Source organism: Lithobates pipiens, unplaced genomic scaffold (assembly GCF_037356315.1).
Source record: "Lithobates pipiens isolate NorthernLeopardFrog02 unplaced genomic scaffold, aLitPip1_a1.2 Scaffold_30, whole genome shotgun sequence".
In the NCBI taxonomy this organism is placed as follows: domain Eukaryota; kingdom Metazoa; phylum Chordata; class Amphibia; order Anura; family Ranidae; genus Lithobates; species Lithobates pipiens.
In genome coordinates this window covers 165,025,032-165,040,871 of record NW_027507791.1, presented here as the reverse complement: position 1 = coordinate 165,040,871, position 15,840 = coordinate 165,025,032, and the positions used below count along the sequence as shown (strand labels likewise).

The 15,840-nt window shown below is 48.0% G+C and overlaps 2 non-coding genes and 34 pseudogenes across 2 annotated transcripts; all 36 read right to left on the bottom strand.

Moving 5' to 3' along the window:
* Nucleotides 1–249: 249 nt before the first annotated feature.
* LOC143949964 (5S ribosomal RNA) lies at nt 250–368 on the bottom strand (annotated as a pseudogene).
* A 684-nt stretch (nt 369–1,052) lies between these two features.
* LOC143949303 (5S ribosomal RNA) lies at nt 1,053–1,171 on the bottom strand (annotated as a pseudogene).
* Nucleotides 1,172–1,495: 324 nt separating this feature from the next.
* On the bottom strand, nt 1,496–1,614 carry LOC143949091 (5S ribosomal RNA; annotated as a pseudogene).
* A 333-nt stretch (nt 1,615–1,947) lies between these two features.
* Nucleotides 1,948–2,066, bottom strand: LOC143949993 (5S ribosomal RNA; annotated as a pseudogene).
* A 333-nt stretch (nt 2,067–2,399) lies between these two features.
* LOC143949070 (5S ribosomal RNA) lies at nt 2,400–2,517 on the bottom strand (annotated as a pseudogene).
* A 334-nt stretch (nt 2,518–2,851) lies between these two features.
* Nucleotides 2,852–2,970, bottom strand: LOC143944581 (5S ribosomal RNA; annotated as a pseudogene).
* A 107-nt stretch (nt 2,971–3,077) lies between these two features.
* LOC143945111 (5S ribosomal RNA) lies at nt 3,078–3,196 on the bottom strand (annotated as a pseudogene).
* Nucleotides 3,197–3,304: 108 nt separating this feature from the next.
* On the bottom strand, nt 3,305–3,423 carry LOC143948813 (5S ribosomal RNA; annotated as a pseudogene).
* A 766-nt stretch (nt 3,424–4,189) lies between these two features.
* On the bottom strand, nt 4,190–4,307 carry LOC143949080 (5S ribosomal RNA; annotated as a pseudogene).
* A 102-nt stretch (nt 4,308–4,409) lies between these two features.
* Nucleotides 4,410–4,528, bottom strand: LOC143948536 (5S ribosomal RNA; annotated as a pseudogene).
* A 109-nt stretch (nt 4,529–4,637) lies between these two features.
* Nucleotides 4,638–4,756, bottom strand: LOC143954692 (5S ribosomal RNA). Its single transcript, XR_013269657.1, has one exon. It is a non-coding gene; the product is annotated as a 5S ribosomal RNA (ribosomal RNA).
* A 564-nt stretch (nt 4,757–5,320) lies between these two features.
* On the bottom strand, nt 5,321–5,439 carry LOC143947350 (5S ribosomal RNA; annotated as a pseudogene).
* A 108-nt stretch (nt 5,440–5,547) lies between these two features.
* On the bottom strand, nt 5,548–5,666 carry LOC143949625 (5S ribosomal RNA; annotated as a pseudogene).
* Nucleotides 5,667–6,669: 1,003 nt separating this feature from the next.
* Nucleotides 6,670–6,787, bottom strand: LOC143949457 (5S ribosomal RNA; annotated as a pseudogene).
* A 998-nt stretch (nt 6,788–7,785) lies between these two features.
* LOC143944947 (5S ribosomal RNA) lies at nt 7,786–7,904 on the bottom strand (annotated as a pseudogene).
* A 108-nt stretch (nt 7,905–8,012) lies between these two features.
* On the bottom strand, nt 8,013–8,131 carry LOC143945827 (5S ribosomal RNA; annotated as a pseudogene).
* Nucleotides 8,132–8,241: 110 nt separating this feature from the next.
* Nucleotides 8,242–8,360, bottom strand: LOC143949694 (5S ribosomal RNA; annotated as a pseudogene).
* Nucleotides 8,361–8,885: 525 nt separating this feature from the next.
* LOC143948450 (5S ribosomal RNA) lies at nt 8,886–9,004 on the bottom strand (annotated as a pseudogene).
* Nucleotides 9,005–9,112: 108 nt separating this feature from the next.
* LOC143948814 (5S ribosomal RNA) lies at nt 9,113–9,230 on the bottom strand (annotated as a pseudogene).
* A 108-nt stretch (nt 9,231–9,338) lies between these two features.
* Nucleotides 9,339–9,457, bottom strand: LOC143948009 (5S ribosomal RNA; annotated as a pseudogene).
* Nucleotides 9,458–9,566: 109 nt separating this feature from the next.
* Nucleotides 9,567–9,685, bottom strand: LOC143952266 (5S ribosomal RNA). The gene has a single exon (XR_013267460.1). It is a non-coding gene; the product is annotated as a 5S ribosomal RNA (ribosomal RNA).
* Nucleotides 9,686–10,010: 325 nt separating this feature from the next.
* Nucleotides 10,011–10,129, bottom strand: LOC143949838 (5S ribosomal RNA; annotated as a pseudogene).
* A 558-nt stretch (nt 10,130–10,687) lies between these two features.
* On the bottom strand, nt 10,688–10,805 carry LOC143949617 (5S ribosomal RNA; annotated as a pseudogene).
* A 108-nt stretch (nt 10,806–10,913) lies between these two features.
* Nucleotides 10,914–11,031, bottom strand: LOC143948717 (5S ribosomal RNA; annotated as a pseudogene).
* A 107-nt stretch (nt 11,032–11,138) lies between these two features.
* On the bottom strand, nt 11,139–11,257 carry LOC143946811 (5S ribosomal RNA; annotated as a pseudogene).
* A 108-nt stretch (nt 11,258–11,365) lies between these two features.
* LOC143948118 (5S ribosomal RNA) lies at nt 11,366–11,484 on the bottom strand (annotated as a pseudogene).
* Nucleotides 11,485–12,025: 541 nt separating this feature from the next.
* Nucleotides 12,026–12,144, bottom strand: LOC143948517 (5S ribosomal RNA; annotated as a pseudogene).
* Nucleotides 12,145–13,446: 1,302 nt separating this feature from the next.
* On the bottom strand, nt 13,447–13,565 carry LOC143946330 (5S ribosomal RNA; annotated as a pseudogene).
* A 107-nt stretch (nt 13,566–13,672) lies between these two features.
* On the bottom strand, nt 13,673–13,791 carry LOC143949592 (5S ribosomal RNA; annotated as a pseudogene).
* Nucleotides 13,792–13,898: 107 nt separating this feature from the next.
* On the bottom strand, nt 13,899–14,017 carry LOC143948802 (5S ribosomal RNA; annotated as a pseudogene).
* Nucleotides 14,018–14,125: 108 nt separating this feature from the next.
* On the bottom strand, nt 14,126–14,244 carry LOC143949301 (5S ribosomal RNA; annotated as a pseudogene).
* A 557-nt stretch (nt 14,245–14,801) lies between these two features.
* LOC143950113 (5S ribosomal RNA) lies at nt 14,802–14,920 on the bottom strand (annotated as a pseudogene).
* Nucleotides 14,921–15,028: 108 nt separating this feature from the next.
* Nucleotides 15,029–15,146, bottom strand: LOC143949751 (5S ribosomal RNA; annotated as a pseudogene).
* A 108-nt stretch (nt 15,147–15,254) lies between these two features.
* On the bottom strand, nt 15,255–15,372 carry LOC143949815 (5S ribosomal RNA; annotated as a pseudogene).
* Nucleotides 15,373–15,479: 107 nt separating this feature from the next.
* Nucleotides 15,480–15,598, bottom strand: LOC143948175 (5S ribosomal RNA; annotated as a pseudogene).
* A 108-nt stretch (nt 15,599–15,706) lies between these two features.
* LOC143947434 (5S ribosomal RNA) lies at nt 15,707–15,825 on the bottom strand (annotated as a pseudogene).
* Between the last annotated feature and the right edge of the window lie 15 nt (nt 15,826–15,840).

Below are 15,840 nucleotides of genomic sequence, written 5' to 3'. Positions count from 1 at the left end.
CGCCAACAACATATTAAAAAAAAGCCTACAGCACCTAGTATTACCAGGCGGTCTCCCAACCAGGAACTAACCAGGCTTGACCCTGCATAACATCCCAGATCAGACAAGATCGGGAACATTCAGGGTGATGTGGCCATAGGGGATCTTGCTGGCCACTCTCAACCCTCTTGACAAACACCAAGATGGTCACCTCAGCAAACAAGCAGAAAAATAAAACAGCTAGTCGACGACAAAAACATATTAAAAAAAAGCCTTCGGCACTTGGTATTCCCAGGCGGTCTCCAATCAAGGTACAAACCAGGCCCGACCCTGCTTAGCATCCGAGATCAGATTAGAGCGGTTGCATTCAGGGTGATGTGGCCGTGGGCGATCTTGCTGGCCACTATCAACCCTCTTGACAAACGCCAAGATGGTCACCTCGGCAAACAACCCTGCTTAGTATCCAAGATCAGACGAGATCAGGCACATTCAGGGTGATGTGGCCATAAGCGATCTTGCTGACCACTCACAAAACCACTTGACAAAGGCCAGGATGGTCACCTCGGCAAACAAGCAGAAAAATAAAACAGGTGGTCGAGGTCAACAACATATTAAAAAAAAGCCTAAAGCACCTGGTATTCATAGGCGGTCTCCCATCCAGGTACTAACGAGGCCCGAGCCTGCTTAGCATCCGAGATCACATGAGATCAGGCATATTCCAGGTGATGGGGCCGTAGGTGAACTTGCTGGCCACTCTCAACCCTCTTGAAAAACACCAAGATGGTCACCTCGGCAAACAAGCAGAAAAATAAAACAGGTCGTCGACGCCAACAACATATTAAAAAAAAGCCTAAGGCTCCTGGTATTTATAGGCGGTCTCCCATACAGGTACTAACGAGGCCCAACCCTGCTTAGCAACCGAGATCAGACGAGATCAGGCGCAATCATGGTGATGTAGCTGTAGGCGATCTTGCTGGATACTCTCAACCCTCTTGACAAACGCCAAGATGGTCACCTCGGCAAATCAGCAGAAAAATAAAACAGGTCGTCGACGCCAACAACATATAACAAAAAGCCTACTGCACCTGGTATTCCCAGGAGGTCTCCCATCCATGTACTAACCAGGTCCGACCCTGCTTAGCATCCGAGATTAGACGATATCAGGCGAAATCAAGGTGATGTGGCCGTAGGGGATCTTGCTGGCCACTCTCAACCCTCTTGACAAACGCCAAGATGTTCACCTCAGCAAACAAGCAGAAAAATAAAACAGGTCATCGACGCCAACAATATATAACAAAAAGCCTTCGGCACCTGGTATTCCCTAGCATTCTCCCATCAAGGTACTAACCAGGCCCAACCATGCTTAGCATCTGAGATTGGGCGCTTTTAGGGTGATGTGGCTATAGGCGATCTTGCTGGCCACTCTAAACCCTCTTGACAAACGCCAAGATGGTCACCTCTGCAAACAAGCAGAAAAATAAAACAGGTCGTCAACGCCAACAACATATTGAAAAAAAGCCTACGGCACCTGGTATTACCAGGCGGTCTCCCATCCAGGTCCTAACCAGGCCCAACCCTGCATAGTATCCCAGATCAGATGAGATTGGGAATATTCAGGGTGATGTGGCCGTAGGGGATCTTGCTGGCCACTCTAAACCCTCTTGACAAACGCCAAGATGGTCCCCTCGGCAAACAAGCAAAGATAAAACATGTCGTCGACGTCAACAACATATTGAAAAAAATGCTATGGCACCTGGTATTCCCAGGCGGTCTCCGATCAAGGTACTAACCAGGCCCGACCCTTCTTAGCATCCGAGATCAGACGAGATCGGGCACATTCGGGCACGTGTGGCCGTAGGCAATCTTGCTGGCCACTCTCAACCCTCTTGACAAACGCCAAGATGGTCACCTCGGCAAACAAGCAGAAAAATAAAACAGGTCCTCGACGCCAACAACGTATTAAAAAATAGGCTGCGGCACCTGGTATTCCCAGGCGGAATCCCATCCAGGTACTAGCGAGGCCCGACCCTGCTTAGCATCTGAGATCAGACGAGATCGGGCGCATTCAGGCAGATGTGGTCGTAGGCGATCTTGTTGGCCACTCTAAACCCTCTTGACAAACACCAAGATGGTCACCTTGGCAAACAAGCAGAAAAATAAAACAGGTGGTCGACGTCAACAACATATTAAAAAAAGGCTACGGTACCTGATACTCCCAGGCGGTCTCCCATCCAGGTACTAACCAAGCCCGACCCTGCTTAGCATCCAAGATCAGATGAGATCAGGCATATTCCAGGTGATGGGGCCAAAGGTGCTCTTGCAGGCCACTCTCAACCCTCTTGAAAAACGCCAAGATGGTCACCTCGGCAAACAAGCAGAAAAATAAAACAGGTTGTCGACGCCAACAACATATAACAAAAAGCCTACTGCACCTGGTATTGCCAGGAGGTCGCCTATCCATGTACTAACCAGGCCCAACCCTGCTTAGCATCCGAGATCAGACGAGATCAAGCGCATTCAGGGTGATGTACAGTAGGCGATCTTGCTGGCCACTATCAACCCTCTTGACAAACACCAAGATGGTCACCTCGGCAATCAAGCAGAAAAATAAAACAGGTCGTCGATGCCAACAACATATTAAAAAATAGCCTGCGGCACCTGGTATTCCCAGGCGGAATCCCATCCAGGTACTAACCAGTCCTGACCCTGCTTAGCATCCGAGATCAGACGAGATCGAGAGCATTCAGGATGATGTACAGTAAGCGATCTTGCTGGCCACTATCAACCCTCTTGACAAACGCCAAGATGGTCACCTCAGCAAACAAGCAGAAAAATAAAACAGGTCGTCGACGCCAACAACATATTAAAAGAAAGCCTACGACACCCGGTATTCACAGGCGGTCTCCCATACACATACTAACCAGGCCCGACCCTGCTTAGCATCCGAGATCAGACAAGATCGGGAGCATTCAGGGTGATATGGCCATAGGCAATATTGCTGGCCACTCTCAATTTTTTGACAAACGCCAAGATGGTCACCTCTGCAAACAAGCAAAAAAATAAAACAGGTCGTCGACCTCAACAACATATAAAAAAAAAGCCTACGGCACCTGGTATTCCCAGGCGGTGTCCCATCTAGGTACTAACCAGGCCTGACCCTGCTTAGCATTCGAGATCAGACAAGATCGGGAGCATTCAGGGTGATGTGGCCGTAGGCAATATTGCTGGCCACTCTCAACCCTCTTGACAAACGCCAAGATGGTCACCTCGGCAAACAAGCAGCAAAAAAAACAGGTCGTTGACGCCAACAACATATTAAAAAAAAAGCCTACGGCACCTGGTATTCCCAAGCGGTCTCGCATCGAGGTACTAACCAGGCCCGACCCTGCTTAGCATCCGAGATCAGACGAGATCAGGCAAATTCCGGGTGATGGGGCCATAGGTTATTTTACTGGCCACTCTCAACCCTCTTCACAAATGCCAAGATGGTCATCTTGGCAAACAAGCAGAAAAATAAAACAGGTCCTCGACGCCAACAACATTTAAAAAAGCCTACGGCACCTGGTATTTCCAGGCGGTCTCCTATCCAGGTATTAACCAGGCCCGACCCTGCTAATCATCAAAGAACAAACAATATCAGGGGCATTCAGGGTGATGTGGCCGTAAGCGATCTTGCTGGCCACTCTCAACCCTCTTGACAAATGCCAAGATGGTTACCTCGGCAAACAAGCGGAAAAATAAAACATGCCGTCAACACCAAAAACATTAAAGAAAAGCCTACGGCATCGGGTATTCCCAGGCGGTCTCCCAGGCGGTCTCCCAGGCAGTCTCCCATCCATGTACTAACCAGGCCCGACCCTGCTTAGCATCCGAGATTGGGCGAATTTAGGGTGATCCCTCTTGACAAACACCAAGATGGTCACCTCGGCAAACAAGCAGAAAAATAAAACAGGTCATCGACGCCAAAAACATATTAAAAAATAGCCTACGGAACTTGGTATTCCCAGGCGGTCTCCAATCCAGGTACAAACCAGGCCCGACCCTGCTTAGCATCCAAGATCAGATTAGATTAGATTAGATTCAGGGTGATTTGGCCATAGGCAAATGTGCTGGCCAATCTCAACCCTCTTGACAAATGCCAAGATGGTCACCTCCGCAAACAAGCAGAAAAATAAAACAGGTCGTTGACGCCAACAACATATTAAAAAAAATCCTACGGCACCTGGTCTTTCCAGGCGGTCACCCATCCAGGTACTAACCTTGCCCGACCCTGCTTAGCATCCAAGATCAGACGAGATCGGGCGCATTCAGGGTGATGTACAGTAGGCGATTTTTCTGGCCACTCTCAACTCTTTTGACAAACGCCAAAATATTCACCTCGGCAAACAAGCAGAAAAATAAAAGAGGTCGTCAACAACATATTAAAGAAAAGCCTACGACACCCGGAATTCACAGGTGGTCTCCCATACAGGTACTAACCAGGCCCGACCCTGCTTAGCATCCGAAACAAGACAAGATCGGGAGCATTCAGGGTGATGTGGCCGTAGGCAATTTTGCCGGCCACTCTCAACCCTCTTGACAAACGCCAAGATTGTCACCTCGGCAAACAAGCAAAACAAATTAAACAGGTCGTCGACGTCAACAACATATTAAAAAAAAGCCTACGGCACCTGGTATTCCCGGGCGGTGTCCCATCTAGGTACTAACCAGGCCCGACCCTGCTTAGCATCCGAGATCAGACAAGATCGGGAGCATTCAGGATGATGTGGCCGTAGGCAATATTGCTGGCCACTCTCAACCCTCTTGACAAACGCCAAGATGGTCACCTCGGCAAACAAGCTGGAAAATAAAACAGGTGGTTGACGCCAACAACATATTTAAAAAAAAGCCAACGGCAGCTGGTATTCCCAAGCGGTCTCACATCGAGGTACTAACCAGGCCCGACCCTGCTTAGCATCCGAGATAAGGCAAATTTGGGGTGATGGGGCCGTAGGTTATTTTACTGGCCACTCTCAACCCTCTTGACAAACGGCAAGATGGTCATCTCGGCAAACAAGCAGAAAAATAAAACAGGTCGTCAACGCCAACAACATATTAAAAAAAACCTACAGCACCTAGTATTACCAGGCGGTCTCCCAACCAGGAACTAACCAGGAACTAACCAGGCTTGACCCTGCATAACATCCCAGATCAGACAAGATCGGGAACATTCAGGGTGATGTGGCCATAGGGGATCTTGGTGGTCACTCTCAACCCTCTTGACAAACACCAAGATGGTCACCTCAGCAAACAAGCAGAAAAATAAAACAGCTAGTCGACGACAAAAACATATTAAAGAAAAAGTCTACGGCACCTGGTATTCCCAGGCGGTCTCCCATCCAGGTACTAACCAGGCCCGACCCTGCTTAGCATTTGAGATCAGATGAGATCGGGTGCATTCAGGCTGATGTGGCCTTAGGTGATCTTGCTGACCACTCTCAACCTTCTTGACAAACACCAAGATGGTCACCTCGGCAAACAAGCAGAAAAATAAAACAGGTCATCGACGCCAAAAACATATTTAAAAAAAGCCTTCGGCACTTGGTATTCCCAGGTGGTCTCCATTCAAGGTACAAACCAGGCCCGACCCTGCTTAGCATCTGAGATCAGATGAGATCGGGTGCATTCAGGCAGATGTGGTCGTAGGCGATCTTGTTGGCCACTCTAAACCCTCTTGACAAACACCAAGATAGTCACCTTGGCAAACAAACAGAAAAATAAAACAGGTGGTCGACGTCAACAACATATTAAAAAAAGGCTACGGCAATTGATACTCCCAGGCGGTCTCCCATCCAGGTACTAACCAAGCCCGACCCTGCTTAGCATCCAAGATCAGATGAGATCAGGCATATTCCAGGTGAAGGGGCCAAAGGTGCTCTTGCTGGCCACTCTCAACCCTCTTGAAAAACGCCAAGATGGTCACCTCGGCAAACAAGCAGAAAAATAAAACAGGTTGTCGACGCCAACAACATATAACAAAAAGCCTACTGCACCTGGTATTGCCAGGAGGTCTCCTATCCATGTACTAATCATGCCTGAACCCTGCTTAGCATCCGAGATCTGACGATATCAGGCGCAATCAGGGTGATGTGGCCGTAGGCGATCTTGCTGGCCACTCTCAACCCTCTTGACAAACGCCAAGATGGTCACCTCGGCAAACAAGCAGAAAAATAAAACAGGTCGTCGACGCCAACAACATATAACAAAAAGCCTTCGGCACCTGGTATTCCCTAGCGTTCTCCCATCAAGGTACTAACCCGACCCAACCATGCTTAGCATCTGAGATCGGGCGCTTTTAGGGTGATGTGGCTGTAGGCGATCTTGTTGGCCACTCTAAACCCTCTTGACAAACGCCAAGATGGTCACCTCGGCAAACAAGCAGAAAAAAAACACAGGTGGTCGACGTCAACAACATATTAAAAAAAGGCTACGGCACCTGCTATTAACAGGCGGTCTCCCATCCAGGTCCTAACCAGGCCTGACCCTGCATAGTATCCCAGATCAGATGAGATTGGGAACATTCAGGGTGATGTGGCCGTAGGGGATCTTGCTGACCGGTCTAATCCCTCTTGACAAACGCCAAGATGGTCACCTCGGCAAACAAGCAAAAAAATAAAACAGGTCGTCAATGCCAACAACATATTAAAAAAAAGCCTACGACACCTGGTATTCCCAGGCGCTCTCCCATCCAGGTACTAACCAGGCCCGACCCTTCTTAGCATCCAAGATCAAACGAGATCGGGCGCATTCAGGGTGATGTACAGTAGGCGATTTTTTTGGCCACTCTCAACTCTTTTGACAAACGCCAACATATTCACCTCGGCAAACAAGCAGAAAAATAAAACAGGTCGTCGACGCCAACAATATATTAAAAAATAGCCTGTGGGACCTGGTATTCGCAAGCGGAATCCCATCCAGGTACAAACCACGCCCGACCCTGCTTAGCATCCGAGATCAGACGAGATCGAACGCATTCAGGGTGATACACAGTAGGCGATCTTGCTGGCCACTATCAACCCTCTTGACAAACGCCAAGATGGTCACCTCGGCAAACAAGCAGAAAAATAAAGCAGGTCATCGATGCCAACAACATATTAAAAAATAGCCTGCGGCACCTGGTATTTCCAGGCGGAATCCCATCCAGGTACTAACCAGGCCCAACCCTGCTTAGCATCTGAGAGCAGACGAGATCGAGCCCATTCAGGGTGATGTACAGTAGGCGATCTTGCTGGCCACTATCAACCCTCTTGACAAACGCCAAGATGGTCACCTCGGCAAACAAGCACAAAAATAAAACAGGTCGTCGACGCCAACAACATAATAAAAAATAGCCTGCGGCACCTGGCATTCCCAGGCGGAATCCCATCCAGGTACCAACTACGCCCGACCCTGCTTAGCATCCGAGATCAGACGAGATCGAGCGCTTTCAGGGTGATGTTGCTGGCCACTATCAACCCTCTTGACAAACGCCAAGATGGTCACCTCGGCAATCAAGCAGAAAAATAAAACAGGTCGTCGATGCCAACAACATATTAAAAAATAGCCTGCGGCACCTGGTATTCCCAGGCGGAATCCCATCCAGGTACTAACCAGTCCTGACCCTGCTTAGCATCCGAGATCAGACGAGATCGAGAGCATTCAGGATGATGTACAGTAGGCGATCTTGCTGGCCACTATCAACCCTCTTGACAAACGCCAAGATGGTCACCTCGGCAAACAAGCAGAAAAATAAAACAGGTCGTCAACGCCAACAACATATTAAAAAAAAGCCTACGACACCCGGTATTCACAGGCGGTCTCCCATACAGGTACTAACCAGGCCCGACCCTGCTTAGCATCCGAGATCAGACAAGATCGGGAGCATTCAGGGTGATGTGGCCATAGGCAATATTGCTGGCCACTCTCAATCCTCTTGACAAATGCCAAGATGGTCACCTCTGCAAACAAGCAAAAAAATAAAACAGGTCGTCGACGTCAACAACATATAAAAAAAAAGCCTACGGCACCTGGTATTCCCAGGCGGTGTCCCATTTAGCTACTAACCAGGCCCGACCCTGCTTAGCATTCGAGATCAAACAAGATCGGGAGCATTCAGGGTGATGTGGCCGTAGGCAATATTGCTGGCCACTCTCAACCCTCTTGACAAACGCCAAGATGGTCACCTCGGCAAACAAGCAGCAAAAAAAAAACAGGTCGTTGACGCCAACAACATATTAAAAAAAAAGCCTACGGCACCTGGTATTCCCAAGCGGTCTCGCATCGTGGTACTAACAAGGCCCGACCCTGCTTAGCATCCGAGATCAGACGAGATCAGGCAAATTCCGGGTGATGGGGCCATAGGTTATTTTACTGGCCACTCTCAACCCTCTTGACAAATGCCAAGATGGTCATCTTGGCAAACAAGCAGAAAAATAAAACAGGGCCTCGACGCCAACAACATTTAAAAAAGCCTACGGCACCTGGTATTTCCAGGCGGTCTCCCATCCAGGTATTAACCAGGCCCGACCCTGCTAATCATCAAAGAACAAACAATATCAGGGGCATTCAGGGTGATGTGGCCGTAAGCGATCTTGCTGGCCACTCTCAACCCTCTTGACAAATGCCAAGATGGTCACCTCGGCAAACAAGCAGAAAAATAAAACATGTCGTCAACACCAAAAACATAAAAAAAAAGCCTACGGCATCGGGTATTCCCAGGCGGTCTCCCAGGCAGTCTCCCATCCATGTACTAAGCAGGCCCGACCCTGCTTAGCATCCGAGATTGGGCGAATTTAGGGTGATCCCTCTTGACAAACGCCAAGATGGTCACCTAGGCAAACAAGCAGAAAAATAAAACAGGTCATCGACGCCAAAAACATATTAAAAATAGCCTACGGAACTTGGTATTCCCAGGCGGTCTCCAATCCAGGTACAAACCAGGCCCGACCCTGCTTAGCATCCGAGATCAGATTAGAGCGGGTGCATTCAGGGTGATGTGGCCGTAGGCGAATGTGCTGGCCAATCTCAACCCTCTTGACAAATGCCAAGATGGTCACCTCCGCAAACAAGCAGAAAAATAAAACAGGTCGTTGACGCCAACAACATATTAAAAAAAATCCTACAGCACCTGGTCTTTCCAGGCGGTCACCCATCCAGGTACTAACCTTGCCCGACCCTGCTTAGCATCCAAGATCAGACGAGATCGGGCGCATTCAGGGTGATGTACAGTAGGCGATTTTTCTGGCCACTCTCAACTCTTTTGACAAACGCCAACATATTCACCTCGGCAAACAAGCAGAAAAATAAAAGAGGTCGTCAACACCAACAACATATTAAAGAAAAGCCTACGACACCCGGTATTCACAGGCGGTCTCCCATAGAGGTACTACCCAGGCCCGACCCTGCTTAGCATCTGAGATCAGACAAGATCGGGAGCATTCAGGGTCATGTGGCCGTAGGCAATTTTGCTGGCCACTCTCAACCCTCTTGACAAACGCCAAGATTGTCACCTCGGCAAACAAGCAAAAAAAATAAAACAGGTCGTCTACGTCAACAACATATTAAAAAAAAGCCTACGGCACCTGGTATTCCCAGGCGGTGTCCCATCTAGGTACTAACCAGGCCCGACCCTGCTTAGCATCCGAGATCAGACAAGATCGGGAGCATTCAGGGTGATGTGGCCGTAGGCAATATTGCTGGCCACTCTCAACCCTCTTGACAAACGCCAAGATGGTCACCTCGGCAAACAAGCTGGAAAATAAAACAGGTGGTTGACGCCAACAACATATAAAAAAAAAAGCCTACGGCACCTGGTATTCCCAAGCGGTCTCACATTGAGGTACTAACCAGGCCCGACCCTGCTTAGCATCCGAGATCAGGCAAATTCGGGGTGATGTAGCCATAGGCGATCTTGCTGGCCACTCTCAACCCTCTTGACAAACGTCAAGATGGTCACCTCGGCAAACTAGCTGAAAAATAAAACAGGTCGTCGACGCCAACAACATATAACAAAAAGCCTACTGCACCTGGTATTCTCAGGAGGTCTCCAATCCATATACTAACCAGGCCCGACCCTGCTTAGCATCCGAGATCAGGCGATATCAGGCGCAGTCAGGGTGATGTGGCCATAGGCGATCTTGTTGTCCACTCTCAACCCTCTTGACAAACGCCAAGATGGTCACCTCAGCAAACAAGCAGAAAAATAAAACAGGTCGTCGACGCCAACAACATATAACAAAAAGCCTTCGGCACCTGGTATTATCAGGCGGTCTCAGATCCAGGTCCTAACCAGGCCCGACCCTACATAGTTTCCCAGATCAGATGAGATTGGGAACATTCAGGGTGATGTGGCCGTAGGGGATCTTGCTGGCCACTCTTAACCCTCTTGACAAACGCCAAGATGGTCACCTCGGTAAACAAGCAAAAAAATAAAACAGGTCGACGTCAACAACATATTTAAAAAAATCCTACGGTACCTGGCATTCCCAGGCGGTCTCCCATCAATATACTAACCAGGCCTGACGCTGCTTAGCATCCAAGATCAGATGAGATTGGGCGCATTCAGGCAGATGTGGCTGTAAGCAATCTTGCTGGCCACTCTCAAGCCTCTTGACAAACGCCAAGATGGTCACCTCGACAAACAAGCAGAAAAATAAAACAGGTCGTTGACACCAACAACATATTATTAAAAAGCCTACGACACCTGGTATTCCCAAGCGCTCTCCCATCCAGGTACTAACCAGGCCCGACCCTTCTTAGCATCCAAGATCAAACGAGATCGGGCGCATTCAGGGTGATGTACAGTAGGCGATTTTTCTGGCCACTCTCAACTCTTTTGACAAACGCCAACATATTCACCTTGGCAAACAAGCAGAGAAATAAAACAGGTCATCGACGCCAACAACATATTAAAAAATAGCCTGCGGCACCTGGTATTCCCAGGCGGAATCCCATCCAGGTACTAACCAGGCCCGACCCTGCTTAGCATCCGAGATCAGACAAGATCGGGCGCATTCAGGGTGATGTACAGTAGGCGATCTTGCTGGCCACTATCAACCCTCTTGACAAACGCCAAGATGGTCACCTCGGCAAACAAGCGGAAAAATAAAACAGGTCGTCGACGCCAACAACATAATAAAAAAAGCCTACGACACCCGGTATTCATAGGCGGTCTCCCATACAGGTACTAACCAGGCCCGACCCTGCTTAGCATCCAAGATCAGACAAGATCGGGAGCATTCAGGGTGATGTGGCCGTAGGCAATATTGCTGGCCACTCTCAACCCTCTTGACAAACGCCAAGATGGTCACCTCTGCAAACAAGCAAAAAAATAAAACAGGTCGTCGATGTCAACAACATATTAAAAAAAAGCCTATTGCACCTGGTATTCCCAGCCGGTGTCCCATCTAGGTACTAACCAGGCCCGACCCTGCTTAGCATCTGAGATCAGACAAGATCGGGAGCATTCAGGGTGATGTGGCCGTAGGCAATCTTGCCGGCCACTCTCAACCCTCTAGACAAACGGCAAGATGGTCACCCCGGCAAATAAACTGAAAAATAAAACAGGTCATTGACGCCAACAACATATTAAAAAAAAAGCCTACGGCACCTGGTATTCCCAAGCGGTCTCGCATCGAGGTACTAACCAGGCCCGACCCTGCTTAGCATCCGAGATCAGGCAAATTCGGGGTGATGGGGCCGTAGGTTATTTTAATGGCCACTCTCAACCCTCTTGACAAACGGCAAGATGGTCATCTCGCCAAACAAGCAGAAAAATAAAACAGGTCGTCGACGCCAACAACATATTAAAAAAAGCCTACAGCACCTGGTATTCCCAGGCGGTCTCCCATCCAGCTTGACCCTGCTTAGCATCCAAGATCAGACAAGATTGGGAACATTCAGGGTGATGTGCCCATAGGGGATATTGCTGGTCACTCTCAACCCTCTTGACAAACACCAAGATGGTCACCTCGGCAAACAAGCAGAAAAATAAAAAAGCTAGTCAATGACAACAACATATTAAAGAAAAAGTCTACGGCACCTGGTATTCCCAGGCGGTCTCCCATCCAGGTACTAACCAGGCCTGACCCTGCTTAGTATTTGAGATCAGATGAGATCGGGTGCATTCAGGCTAATGTGGCCTTAAGCGATCTTGCTGGCCACTCTCAACCTTCTTGACAAACGCCAAGATGGTCACCTCAATTGAAATAAAAGAAGAACAAAGTTGGGACTTTATATGAGACCTTGGACATCCCGCACAAAGGTCTCCATCCCTAATCTATAAATGCACAAGGGGGAAAAACGCTGGGGGACAAGGGGACTTTATATGAAATACAACACTCAGGGTTGGCTGAGACATTAATTATAGTAGATATTCCCAACCAGATGCTCCTGATGAGTGGATATAAGTCCACGAAACGCGTCAAGCTTTTACCCCTGCTGCTACATCACAGTATCCATAGTTTATACCATGGGCTCTATTAAAGGGCGGAGACATTGATTTATTTATTATTTTTTTATTTTTTTATTACAATATGTTCATCATGGTCGTGTCGATTCTGGGTGTTCTGCTGCTATTTATTTTCACCATGTGATATATTATTTATTATGTTATTATACTCATTATTATTATTTTTATTATTATGATATATTGTATGATATAAAATTATATTGTGAGATATTATACTAATTATTTTCTATTTATTATGTTATTGATCTAATTAATTACATATTAATATATTGTATTTGTATCAATTATCACTTATTGTATATTTTACCAATTGATTTCAATTAAATACTCGATGAATTATTGCTTTATGCCCATTATTGTCACCTCAGAACATTATTTATACTATAATTAATGTCTCAGCCAACCCTGAGTGTTGTATTTCATATAAAGTCCCCTTGTGCATTTATAGATTAGGGATGGAGACCTTTGTGCGGGATGTCCAAGGTCTCATATAAAATGCCTATGACACCTGGTATTTCCAGGCGGTCTCCCATCCAGGTATTAACCAGGCCCAACCCTGCTTATCATCCAAGAACAGACAAGATCAGGTCCATTCAGGGTGATGTGGCTGTAGGCAATCTTGATGGTTACTCTAAACCCTCTTGACAAACGCCAAGATGGTCACCTCGGCAAACAATCAGAAAAATAAAACATGTTTTCGACGCCAACAACATATTAAAAAAAAGCTTACGGCACATTGTATTGCCAGGCAGGCTCCAATCTGCACCCGGTATTCATAGGCGGTCTCCCATACAGGTACTAACCAGGCCCGAACCTTCTTAGCATCCAAGATCAAACGAGATCGGGCGCATTCAGGGTGATGTACAGTAAGCGATCTTTCTGGCCACTCTCAACTCTTTTGACAAACGCAAACATATTCACCTCGGCAAACAAGCAGAAAAATAAAACAGGTCGTCGACGCCAACAACATATTAAAAAATAGCCTGCGGCACCTGGTATTCCCAGGCGGAATCCCATCCAGGTACTAACCAGGCCCGACCCTGCTTAGCATCTGAGATCAGACGAGATTGGGCGCATTCAGGGTGATGTGGCCGTAGGCGATCTTGCTGGCCACTCTCAACCCACTTGACAAACGCCAAGATGGTCTCCTCGGCAAACAAGCAGAAAAATAAAACAGGTCGTCGACGCCAACAACATATTAAAAAAAGCCTACGACACCCGGTATTCACAGGCGGTCTCCCATACAGGTACTAACCAGGACCGACCCTGCTTGGCATCCGAGATCAGACAAGATCGTGAGCAATCAGTATGATGTGGCCGTAGGCAATATTGCTGGCCACTCTCAACCCTCTTGACAAACGCCAAGATGGTCACCTCTGCAAACAAGCAAAAAAATAAAACAGGTCTTCGACTTCAACAACATATTAAAAAAAGCCTATGGCACCTGGTATTCCCAGGCGGTGTCCCATCCAGGTATTAACCAGGCCCAACCCTGCTTATCATCCAAGAACAGAAAAGATCAGGTGCTTTCAGGGTGATGAGGCCGTAGGCGATCTTGTTGGTTACTCTCAACCCTCTTTACAAACGCCAAGATGGTCATTTTGGCAAACAATCAGAAAAATAAAACATGTCGTCGACGCCAACAACATATTAAAAGAAAGCTTACGGCACATTGTATTGCCAGGCAGTCTCCCATCCAGGTACTAACCAGGCCCAACGCTGCTTAGCATCCGAGATCAGACGAGATCAGGCGCATTCAGGGTGATGTGGCCGTAGGCGATCTTGCTGGCCGCTCTCAACCCTCTTGACAAACGCCAAGATGGTCACCTCGGCAAACTAGCAGAAAAATAAAACAGGTCGTCGACGCCAACAACATATAACAAAAAGCCTCCTGCACCTGGTATTCCCAGGAGGTCTCCAATCCATATACTAACCAGGCCCGACCCTGCTTAGCATCCGAGATCAGGCGATATCAGGCGCAGTCAGGGTGATGTGGCCGTAGGCGATCTTGTTGTCCACTCTCAACCCTCTTGACAAACGCCAAGATGGTCACCTCAGCAAACAAGCAGAAAAATAAAACAGGTCGTCGACGCCAACAACATATAACAAAAAGCCTTCGGCACCTGGTATTATCAGGCGGTCTCAGATCCAGGTCCTAACCAGGCCCGACCCTGCATAGTTTCCCAGATCAGATGAGATTGGGAACATTCAGGGTGATGTGGCCGTAGGGGATCTTGCTGGCCACTCTTAACCCTCTTGACAAACGCCAAGATGGTCACCTCGGTAAACAAGCAAAAAAATAAAACAGGTCGACGTCAACAACATATTTAAAAAAATCCTACGGCACCTGGCATTCCCAGGCGGTCTCCCATCAATATACTAACCAGGCCTGACGCTGCTTAGCATCCAAGATCAGACGAGATCGGGCGCATTCAGGCAGATGTGGACGTAGGCAATCTTGCTGGCCACTCTCAAGCCTCTTGACAAACGCCAAGATGGTCACCTCGACAAACAAGCAGAAAAATAAAACAGGTCGTTGACACCAACAACATATTATTAAAATGCCTACGACACCTGGTATTCCCAAGCGCTCTCCCATCCAGGTACTAACCAGGCCCGACCCTTCTTAGCATCCAAGATCAAACGAGATCGGGCGCATTCAGGGTGATGTACAGTAGGCGATTTTTCTGGCCACTCTCAACTCTTTTGACAAACGCCAACATATTCACCTTGGCAAACAAGCAGAAAAATAAAACAGGTCATCGACGCCAACAACATATTAAAAAATAGCCTGCGGCACCTGGTATTCCCAGGCGTAATCCCATCCAGGTACTAACCAGGCCCGACCCTGCTTAGCATCCGAGATCAGACAAGATCGGGCGCATTCAGGGTGATGTACAGTAGGCGATCTTGCTGGCCACTATCAACCCTCTTGACAAACGCCAAGATGGTCACCTCGGCAAACAAGCGGAAAAATAAAACAGGTCGTCAACGCCAACAACATAATAAAAAAAGCCTACGACACCCGGTATTCATAGGCGGTCTCCCATACAGGTACTAACCAGGCCCGACCCTGCTTAGCATTCAAGATCAGACAAGATCGGGAGCATTCAGGGTGATGTGGCCATAGGCAATATTGCTGGCCACTCTCAACCCTCTTGACAAACGCCACGATGGTCACCTCTGCAAACAAGCAAAAAAATAAAACAGGTCGTCGATGTCAACAACATATTAAAAAAAAGCCTATGGCACCTGGTATTCCCAGCCGGTGTCCCATCTAGGTACTAACCAAGCCCGACCCTGCTTAGCATCCGAGATCAGACAAGATCGGGAGCATTCAGGGTGATGTGGCTGTAGGCAATCTTGACGGCCAC